Raw genomic sequence first — 11,272 nt, 5'->3', positions numbered from 1 at the left:
ATATGCGCTAGAGCCTGGAAAAGCGCGCAAAATGGCCACTCTCATCAAGACTCAGGCCCTGCATTTGTGTGATGGCCTGCACCCATTCTGCCTCCTGGGGGTTTAGCTTTGCCATTTCTGCCGCCCTGGTGTGGGAGTACCGGTTGTTATCATGCTCGTGGAGAACGCATGTTTCAATAGCGATGGTGAGGGTGAACTGCTTGACTTTCAGGAGCTGCTGCAAAGGGAATCGGACTGGACCCCGAAAACGATCTGATCCCAGATCATGGAATCAATTGTCAAGTCACAGTCACATGTCTGCGTGAGGATGTGGAGATGTGTCAAAAAGTATTGAAAAGGGCAGCACGGTGGCCTAGTGGTTAGCACAACCGCCTCACGGCGCTGAGGGTCCCAGGTTCGATCCCGGCTCTGGGTCACTGTCTGTGTGGAGTTTGCACATTCTCCCCGTGTCTGCGTGGGTTTCGCCCCCACAACCCAAAAATGTGCAGAGTAGGTGGATTGGCCACGCTAAATTGCCCCTTAATTGGAAAAAATAATTGGGTAATCTAAATTTATAAAAAAAAAGTATTGAAAAGTTCATCCTTACCCTGAAGCCTCTGCTGGAAAACGTACCGTTCAAAGCACTCATTCATCTCAATGTTGCAGAGGCTGTCGAACTTCAGCAGGACTGTTTTAGATTTCGTCTTGTCTTCACCTTCAGCAAATGTAACGGTGTTGTAGATGTGGATGGCATTTTCCCCGGCTGTGAAGAGGAATAGAACGATACAGCGCAGTACAGGCCCTTCGGCCCTCGATGTTGCACCGACATGGAAAAAAAAACTAAAGGCCATCTAACCTACACTATGCCCTTATCATCCATATGCTTATCCAATAAACTTTTAAATGCCCTCAATGTTGGCGAGTTCACTACTGTTGCAGGTAGGGCATTCCACGGCCTCACCACTCTTTGCGTAAAAAACCCACCTCTGACCTCTGTCCTATATCTATTACCCCTCAATTTAAGGCTATGTCCCCTCGTGCTAGCCATCCCCATCCGCGGAAGAAGGCTCTCGCTGTCCACCCTACCTAACCCTCTGATCATTTTGTATGCCTCTATTAAGTCACCTCTTAACCTTCTTCTCTCTAACGAAAACAACCTCAAGTCCATCAGCCTTTCCTCATAAGATTTTCCCTCCATACCAGGCAACATCCTGGTAAATCTCCTCTGCACCCGTTCCAAAGCTTCCACGTCCTTCCTATAATGAGGCGACCAGAACTGTACGCAATACTCCAAATGCGGCCGTACTAGAGTTTTGTACAACTGCAACATGGCCTCATGGCTCCGGAACTCAATCCCTCTACCAATAAAGGCCAACACACCATAGGCCTTCTTCACAACCCTATCAACCTGGGTGGCAACTTTCAGTGATCTATGTACATGGACACCGAGATCCCTCTGCTCATCCACACTACCAAGAATTTTACCATTAGCCAAATATTCCGCATTTCTGTTATTCTTTCCAAAGTGAATCACCTCACACTTCTCCACATTAAACTCCATTTGCCACCTCTCAGCCCAGCTCTGCAGCTTATCTATGTCCCTCTGTAACCTGCAACATCCTTCTGCACTGTCTACAACTCCACCGACTTTAGTGTCGTCTGCAAATTTACTCACCCATCCTTCTGCGCCCTCCTCTAGGTCATTTATAAAAATGACAAACAGCAACGGCCCCAGAACAGATCCTTGTGGTACGCCACTCGTAACTGAACTCCATTCTGAACATTTCCCATCAACTACCATTAGGGGCCTCACGGTAGCATGGTGGTTAGCATCAATGCTTCACAGCTCCAGGGTCCCAGGTTCGATTCCCGGCTGGGTCACTGTCTGTGTGGAGTCTGCATGTCCTCCCCGTGTGTGCGTGGGTTTCCTCCGGGTGCTCCGGTTTCCTCCCACAGTCCAAAGATGTGCTGGTTAGGTGGATTGGCCATGCTAAATTGCCCGTAGTGTAAGGTTAATGGGGGGATTGTTGGGTTACGGGTTACGGGTTACGTGGGTTTAAGTAGGGTGATCATTGCTCGGCACAACATTGAGGGCCGAAGGGCCTGTTCTGTGCTGTACTGTTCTATGTTCTATGTACCACTCTCTGTCTTCTTTCAACTAGCCAATTTCTGATCCACATCTCTAAATCACCCTCAATCCCCAGCCTCCGTATTTTCTGCAATAGCCGACCGTGGGGAACCTTATCAAACGCTTTACTGAAATCCATATACACCAAATCAACTGCTTTACCCTCGTCGACCTGTTCAGTCACCTTCTCAAAGAACTCGATAAGGTTGTGAGGCATGATCTACCCTTCACAAAACCATGCTGACTATCCCTAATCATATTATTCCTATCTAGATGATTATAAATCGTATCTTTTATAATCCTCTCCAAGACCTTACCCACCACAGACGTTAGGCTCACCGGCCTATAGTTACCGGGGTTATCTCTACTCCCCTTCTTGAACAAAGGGACCACATTTGCTATCCTCCAGTCCTCTGGCACTATTCCTGTAGCCAATGATGACCTAAAAATCAAAGCCAAAGGCTCAGCAATCTCTTCCCTGGCTTCCCAGAGAATCCTAGGATAAATCCCATCCGGCCCCGGGGACTTATCTATTTTCACCTTGTCCAGAATTGCCAACAATTCTTCCCTACGCACCTCAAAGCCATCTATTCTAATAGCCTGGGTCTCAGCATTCTCCTCCACAATATTATCTTTTTCTTGAGTGAATACTGACGAAAAGTATTCATTTAGTATCTCGCTTATCTCTTCAGCCTCCACACACAACTTCCCACCACTGTCCTTGACTGGCCCTACTCTTACCCTAGTCATTCTTTTATTCCTGACATACCTATAGAAAGCTTTTGGGTTTTCCTTGATCCTACCTGCCAAAGACTTCTCATGTCCCCTCCTTGCTCGTCTCAGCTCTCTCTTTAGATCCTTCCTCGCTTCCTTGTAACTATCAAGCGCCCCAACTGAGACTTCATGCCTCATCTTCACATAGGCCTCCTTCTTCCTCTTAACAAGAGATTCCACTTCTTTGATAAACCACGGTTCCCTCGCTCGACCCCTTCCTCCCTGCCTGACTGGTACGTACTTATCAAGAACATGCAATAGCTGTTCCTTGAACAAGCTCCACATATCCAGTGTGCCCAACCCTTGCAGCCTACTTCTCCAACCAACACATCCTAAGTCATGTCTAATGGCATCATAATTGCCCTTCCCCCAGCTATAACTCTTGCCCTGCGGGGTATACTTATCCCTTTCCATCACTAACGTAAAGGTCACCGAATTGTGGTCACTGTTTCCAAAGTGCTCACCTACCTCCAGATCTAACACCTGGCCTGGTTCATTACCCAAAACCAAATCCAATGTGGCCTCGCCTCTTGTTGGCCTGTCAACATATTGTGTCAGGAAACCCTCCTGCACACAGGCGTCTGATGCGGCCCTCGAGGTTGGTGGCCTCGAGATAGAGTTGGAACTTCCAGTTTGCACTGAGGTTCCGGCGATGTGGAGTTGCGGAGGAGGGCGGACGTTGTCCAAGTCACCGGATGGCTGATTGCTGGTCAACGCTGATCACCTCAAGGTGGGTCCGTCAATTCTCAGCACGCCTCACGAGGGCAAGGATGAGCCGATTATTTGAACGAGTGGAAGATGTGTGTGAGCATTGCGGGAGGAGTGGGGGGGGCGCACTAATCACTTTCAGATGTTTTGGTCCTGTCCAAAGCTGGAGGAGTACTGGAAGGAGGTTTTTAGGGTAATTTCCAAGGTGGTGCACGTGAAACTGGACCTGGGTCCCCGGGAGGCCATATTCGGGGTGTCGGATCAGCCAGGGTTGGAAACGGGTGCGGAGGCAGATATCATAACCTTCGCCTCGTTGATCGCCTGAAGGTGGATCCTGCTGGGGTGGAGAGCGGCCTCTCCACCCTGTGCCCTGGCGTGGAGACCTGTTGGAATACTTGAGAAGGTTAAGGTCGAACTGAGGGGAAGCTCAGAGGGGTTCTACAAGTCATGGGCACTATTTATTATGCAGTTTCAAGAACTGGATAACATCGAACATTAATTTGGGCGGGGAGGGGGCTATGTATATTAAAGATGGCTATGGGTAATCCCTGATTCCTTTTTTGTCATTTGTTTATGTTAACATGACGGTTGGTGTTTGGGGGTTGGTGGGAGGATGGGATTGTTGTTATTGTTATGGGCAGTCACAGGCCAGCTGCTTCACAAGTGTTCGAATGGGCTTCCTGATGGGCTGTGCAGTTGGCATGGCGGTCGGTGCACTTTTTGGCAGTTTCTCATGCCTCCGACTGGGACTGAGGGGGCGAGAGCTGCTGGGTGGTGTGGGGAAGATCATGATGCAGAGCAGAGGCACATTTCGAACCTTCATGGCGATTGGAATGGGAATCAGATGCTAACGACCATTCTTCTCTTTCTGCTGAAATTTCAAGACTTGCAGATAATGTATCACCGGTCTCTGTCCCTTTGATTACCAGCTGTATAATAACGGAGATTAAAGTGTATAATTTACTAATGCAAAAGAAATAACTAACAGAGCCGCTCGTCCACCTTTTCCGAGATTTGGGCTGGGCAATAAATGTTGGACTGGCCAGCGACACTCGCATGCCATGAATGAATATAAAACAATTCGGGTCCCAATCTGTGTCTCTGAATGGCCATCAGATTGTACTTACTTATTTCTATAGGTGCTGCCCAATTCATCAGTTGCGTTTCAAATGCTACTTGTGTTTTGATACAGAGCCTTTAGTTTTGTGCTTTTATTTTCGTAGCATTGATCTGATGTAATTTTAAATGTGTTCTCTCTGTCTCTTTCTGCCGCAGTCGGTTTATCATTTCCCATATTCTTATCTTTTTCTTTGGTCTTAATCTTTCCTTTACCACATCTTCCAAAGTAAATCAGAAAAGACCCAACAATGGAACAGTCGGTAACAAGACATCAATCAGTCTCCTCCTATTTTCGATAAATCAAGGACTGAACACTGTTGTTAACGCAAAGCTAATTTTATTAATCTATATCCATAATATTAAACTTCGACCAAGTCACAGGGGCAGCACGGTAGCATGGTGGTTAGCATAAATGCTTCATAGCTCCAGGGTCCCAGGTTCGGTTCCCGGCTGGGTCACTGTCTGTGCGGAGTCTGCACGTCCTCCCCGTGTGTGCGTGGGTTTCCTCCGGGTGCTCCGGTTTCCTCCCACAGTCCAAAGATGTGCGGGTTAGGTGGATTGGCCATGCTAAATTGCCCATAGTGTCCTAAAAAGAAGTAAGGTTAAGGGGGGGGGTTACGGGTATAGGGTGGATACGTGGGTTTGAGTAGGGTGATCATTGCTCGGCACAATATCGAGGGCCGAAGGGCCTGTTCTGTGCTGTACTGTTCTATGTTCTATGAATGATCAACATCAACTGAAACAAACTCCAACTGTCAGAACGAGCACGGCTCAGTCCTGGATGTGATTAACAGCAGCAATAACAGAATCCAACCCCTTGTGAACTCATTGGTGTTTCTGCAGGGTGAATGAACGAGTGAATCCTTTCCCACACACAGAGCAGATGAATAATGTCTCCCTGGTGTGAATGTGCCGGTGTTTCAGCCGGAGGGAATGCTGAGTGAATCTCTTCCCACACACGGAGCAGGTGAACGGCCTCTCTCCAGTGTGACTGCGCTGGTGAATCAGCAGATCCATTTTGCCTTTAAAGCTCTTCTCACAGGCGGAACATTTAAAAAGTCTCGTGTCAGAGTGAACACGTTGGTGTGAAGTAAGTTGGGCGGACTCTGTGAATCTCTTCCCACATTCAGAGCAAGTGAATGGCCTCTCCCCAGTGTGAACTCGCTGGTGTGTCAGAAGATTAAATTTGTTTTTAAAGCTCTTCTCACAATCGGAACATTTGAAATGTTTCATGTCAGTGAACAAGTTGGTGTGCAGTCAGATGTGTTAGTCGAGTGAATCCCTTTCCACACTCGGAACAGGTGAATGGTCTCTCCCCGGTGTGACTGCGCTGATGTGTTTCCAGCTCAGAAGGGTAACTGAATCCCTACCCACAATCCTCACATTTCCACGGTTTTTCAATGATGCCGGCATCATTGTGTCTCTCCATTTTGGACAATCAGTTGAAGCTTCTTCCACACTCAGAACACGTGTACAGTTTCTCCTCGCTGTGAATGGTGTGGTGTTTTACAGGCTGTGTAACTGGTTAAAGCTCTTTCCACAGTCAGTTCACTGAAATACTCCCACTCGGGTGTGTGCGTGTCTTTGTGTTTTTCCAGTCATACTTCTGTTTGAAAACTTTTCCCACAGAGAGAACAAACATTTGTCCTTCCAGACTGTCAGATCTTGATGTGATGATTGATTTGAGTTTCCAGTCTGTCGATCCACTCCTTGTAACCCTGCAAAATCAGGTCAGAAATTCAGGACAGAAATTCAGGACAGATAAGTCTAGTTTCTGGGGAATAATTATTTATTTTGTTTCCTGAAGCTGCAAATCACAGTCCCACACACTTTCCCCTTTCCCACAAACTCACCACAATAGTTTCAAGGTCATTAATACTAAGTGGAGCTTTGAATTCCAGGTTATTCACTGAATTTTAATTCGACCATTTACATTACAGTGTGAGTGCAGGATAGAAATCCCTCCCCATTTTCTCCTCCTGCTCCAGGATCAGTAAAGTCAGTTAAAGATCATTTCTCCTGATCAAATCCATTGCTGCATTTCCTTCCTGAAGCCACATTTGTCCACTGGGGCCCGGCACCGGGAGAAAGCGGCAGCTGCCGTTGTGGTGGGTGTTGAGGCGGTGCGGCTAGTTTGTTATTGGGGGTGTTGAGGCCCCCACTGGGTGTGTGTGAAGCCTCCCCTCCCACCCACAACCCCTAACGCTGCCTCCGCTTATCCGCCTCCTTCCCGCCTGAAGATGAGACAAACAAGCGTCTGTCCCTGGACATCACAATGTCTGTGGAGTGATTGACAGCGCCTTTAGGCCAATAGGAAGATGGGGCGAGACTTGAGGCCCGAGCGGGAGCGGCTGGTCCTCCAACCAATCGGAGAGAATGAGGGGGCGGGGTCGGGCTGTGAGTGACGCATGTGCAGTTCCGGTTCTGGTGATGTGGTAATGGTGACGGTTGTTTCTTCAGTCCGCGAGCGGTAAGCGGAAAATTGCGGAAAGTAGGCACCAATCGATCTGCCAGGTGTGTGGAGTATTTTTGTAAACATGTTGTGCAAGCACAAACTTCGGAAAAAGACTTCCCAGTCTCCCATTTGAACCGAGTTGGTCCTCTCCGGCCCGTTTTAAAGACCGCCATCTTTCATAGGGGCAATTAGAGCAGGACGCATATGCAGTCGCCATCTTTGTACGGGGCAATGTTTTCATTGAATGGGGTGCGTAATAATATCAAAGCGAAAGAGAGATCATTGTAATCACATCATAGAATCCCTACAGCAGGAGGCTATTCGGCCCATAGAGTCTGCATCAACTAACTGAAAGACCACTCTATGTAGGCCCACGTTACCTTTGGGCACTAAGGGTCAATTTAGCATGAAGCAAATCCTGCTCTGATTCCCACTCCCTCTTCGGATGTCCTGCCCCATGTGTCCAAAAAACTGCAGGTCTGTGCAGTCACATGAAGACCCATGGCAGAAACACAGACCGTGAGTAGACATCATCCTCAGATCGAGGGACTGCTGATGACTACGGGGAAAATGAAATGAAAATCGCTTATTGTCATGAATAGGCTTCAAATGAACTTCAAATGAAGTTACTGTGAAAAGCCCCTAGTCACCACATTCCGGCACCTGTTCAGGGAGGCTGGTGCGGGAATTGAACCGTGCTACTGGCCTGCTTGGTCTGCTTTCAAAGCCAGTCATTTAGCCTTATGCTAAACAGCCCCTGCAACAGGGGATATGTGCAAAAGGGAGTAAGAGCGGTTATCCTCGACCAGACAGCCAGAGGAGAGAATATTGTGAATTTCTCTACTTGACTGAGCGATAGTGGAACCGGCTGTAAGTCATTAGGAGAGTTAAGTCCCGAAGTATCAGAAGAATGGATGACAATCTCAGCAGCAAATGAACTGAGACTGAGATAGTGATCATGTGGATATGTAGCTGGTAGCTCAGTTTGGGTCGAAATATTTTGCCATGACTGAACAGTCTGGTTCAGACTCAGACAGTTACCAGGGAGAGAAATTGAGTCGTTGGTTAAGGTGTGGACTTTGTAGAGGGGACTGATGATAATGTCTTTGGTCTTCCCAATATTTATTTGGAGGAAATATCTGTTCATCTAGTACTGGATGTCACAGAAGTCAGGACGGTGTGTGAGTTGGAGAAAACCTAGAGGTGATGGTTTTCACATCCACCTGATACCCTGGTCCACTGGGTGGTCAGGTTGAGGGTTTGTCAAAATTCTCTCGAGATAAATAAAATCCTCCTTTGCCCCTTGGTTCGTACACATGGCCCCTTCTCTCTCTTGTCCTCTTCTCCCACATATTGGCCAGAATCCTGTGTGGGCCAAGACCGGGTGGCAGAATTACTTCCCTGAAAGACATTTATGAACCAGCTGGTTTTTTTTTTTGACAATCCAGCAGTTTTCATGGTCACTTTTTCCCAGTGTCAGCCCCACAAATGACCAGATTCATTCAGCTCAATTTCACAACCTGCTTTTGTGTTTTTGTGGGTTCTCTCACTCTGTATTTTCTGTTTTAAATCAATTCCACAGGATATTAGAAGAGGAGATTTGCAGTTGGGAAACTGAAACCAAACATCACATCAGGATCAGGCAGAGTCGCCCATTTTATAGGGACTGGAATATTATCGGATTTTGAACATGGGAGGTAAAGGAATCATTCCCAGTGGGAAGAAACTGAACACGTGTTCTGTGTGTGGACGAGGGTTCAGACGATCATCTGACCTGTTGATACACAAGCGCAGTCACACTGGGAAGAAACCGTGGAAATGTGGAGTGTGTAGGAAGGGATTCCGATCTCCATCTCATCTTGAAAAGCATTGCCGCATTCACACTGGGGAGAAACCGTTCACCTGCTCCGACTGTGGGAAGGGATTCACTCAGTCAGCCAACCTGCTGAGACACCAGCGAGTTCACACTGGGGAGAGGCTGTTCACCTGCTCTGAATTTGGGAACAGAATCCCTCGCTCATCCAACCTGCTGAGACACCAGCGAGTTCACTCTGGGAAGAAGCCATTCACCTGCTCCGAGTGTGGAAAGGGATTCACAAGGTCATCTAACCTGCTGGCACACCAGCGGGTTCACACCGACGACAGACCCTTTAAATGTCCAGAGTGCGGAAAGTGCTATAAAAGTTCTGGGGAACTGATGTCCCATCGACGTGTTCACACTGACGAGAGACCGTTCAGGTGCTCTCGCTGTGAGAGTGGGTTCAAGACATCTTACGCCCTCAGCAAACACCAGCGCACTCACACTGATGAGAGACCGTTCAAGTGTTCTCACTGTGGGGCAGCGTTCAGGCAATCGAGTGACCTCGCTGTACACCAGCGCACTCACACTGGGGAGAGGCCATTCACCTGCTCCCACTGTGGGAAGGGGTTCTCTCACTCATCCAGGATGCTGAGACACCAGCGAGTTCACACGAATGAGAGACCTTTCATCTGCTCCCAATGTGGGAAGGGATTCAATCAGTCATCCATCCTGCTGAGACACCAGCAAGCTCACACCACTGAGAGACCATTTAAATGTCCAGACTGTGGGAAATGCTACAAAAGTTCTGGGGAACTGATGCGCCATCAACGTGTTCACACTGACGAGAGACCGTTCAGGTGCTCTCACTGTGGGAAAAGGTTCAAGACATCGTCTACCCTCACTGCACACCAGCGCACTCACAGTGAGGAGAAACCTTTTAAATGCCAGGACTGTGAGAAATGCTATAAAAGTTCCAGTGAACTGATACGCCATCAACATGCACACACTGAGGAGAGACCTTTTAAATGCTCAGACTGTGGGAAGTGCTTCAGAAGTTCCACCAATCTGATGTCCCATCAACGTGTTCACACTGACGAGAGACCGTTCAGGTGCTCTCACTGTGGGGCTAGGTTCAGAGAATCAGCTCACCTCACCGTACACCAGCGCACTCACACGGGAGAGAGACCGTTCACCTGCTCCGATTGTGGGAAGGGATTCAGTCATTCATCCAACCTGCGGGCACACCAGCGAATTCACAAATGACGACAGTAATTGGATTTTGCTGTCAGTTAAATCTAGAAATGAACCATGTTCATTGTGCTCTGTTTCTGCTGATGTTAGCAGGGTAATATCTGCCAGTGGCAGCACGGTAGCACAGGTGATTAGCACTGTGGCTTCACAGCACGTCGGTCCCAGGTTCGATTCCCTGCTGGGTCACTATCTGTGTGGAGTTTGCACTTTCTCCCAATGTCTGCGTGGGTTTCCCCGCACAGTCCAAAGTTCAGGTTAGGTGGATTGGCCAAGAGAAATTGCCCTTAGTGTCCAAAAAATGTTAGGAGGGATTATTGGGTTACAGGGATAGGGTGGAAGTGAGGGTTTAAGTGGGTCGATGCAGACTCAATGGGCCGAATGGCCTCCTTCATTGTATCTTCTGTGTTAACAAACTTCAGCCGAGTTAATATTCTACATAAATGTGAAATAAATCGGATTTGTGTTAAATGCACACTACGGAAATTCCTTAAAGGTCTCTCCCTCTCCCCAGTCTCCTCCACCGTCACCTCCAACAACAAGTGTGAGGAGCTCATGGAGCATCTTTGTCACGAAGAGTGAGACAATCCAATCAGCTGCCTCTGCTGCTTCCCCCCCTTCCCCTCGCCCACGGGACAAAACTCTCTCTAGTTCCTCCTTGACTGACTCTGTGAGCCCCTTGCCCATATCGTCAACAGCTCAATAGAGTCAGGGATTGTTCCGAGACTGGAATATAGCTCACGTCGTTCCCATTTTCCAAATCAGAGCCAGGGAACAACAGTTCATCAGTGTGACCTCGATTACAGGAAGAAGCTTGAAGGAATCTTAAGAGTTACTGTTTCTGATTACTGGGGAAGAGAAGGAACCATTAGAGATGTTCTAGTGTCCAATCCACTGAGCAAGTCTTGGGACCTGTTCTTCAGCTAAGACTCACTATGCACATCCGCATGTTAGTTAATCCACGCCTAATAAATAAATCTGCCCACTCACACTGGTATCGCATTATCATGCACACGTTCCCTATGATACAACCCATTCATACACTTTCAGGTGATCTTAT

At 48.0% G+C, this 11,272-nt stretch overlaps 1 protein-coding gene and 1 long non-coding RNA gene across 2 annotated transcripts in view; both read right to left on the bottom strand.

Annotated features, from left to right (window-relative positions):
* LOC119959645 (oocyte zinc finger protein XlCOF6-like) overlaps window positions 1–11,272 on the bottom strand; it is an 84,610-nt gene that overhangs the window by 34,222 nt on the left and 39,116 nt on the right. The window lies entirely within an intron of this gene.
* The window catches only part of LOC119959649, a 30,461-nt gene that overhangs the window by 1,473 nt on the left and 17,716 nt on the right, over window positions 1–11,272 (bottom strand). The window lies entirely within an intron of this gene.

This window comes from Scyliorhinus canicula, unplaced genomic scaffold (assembly GCF_902713615.1).
Source record: "Scyliorhinus canicula unplaced genomic scaffold, sScyCan1.1, whole genome shotgun sequence".
Classification (NCBI taxonomy): domain Eukaryota; kingdom Metazoa; phylum Chordata; class Chondrichthyes; order Carcharhiniformes; family Scyliorhinidae; genus Scyliorhinus; species Scyliorhinus canicula.
The sequence above is the reverse complement of the archived record's forward strand: the minus strand, read 5'-3'. Positions and strand labels throughout refer to the sequence as shown.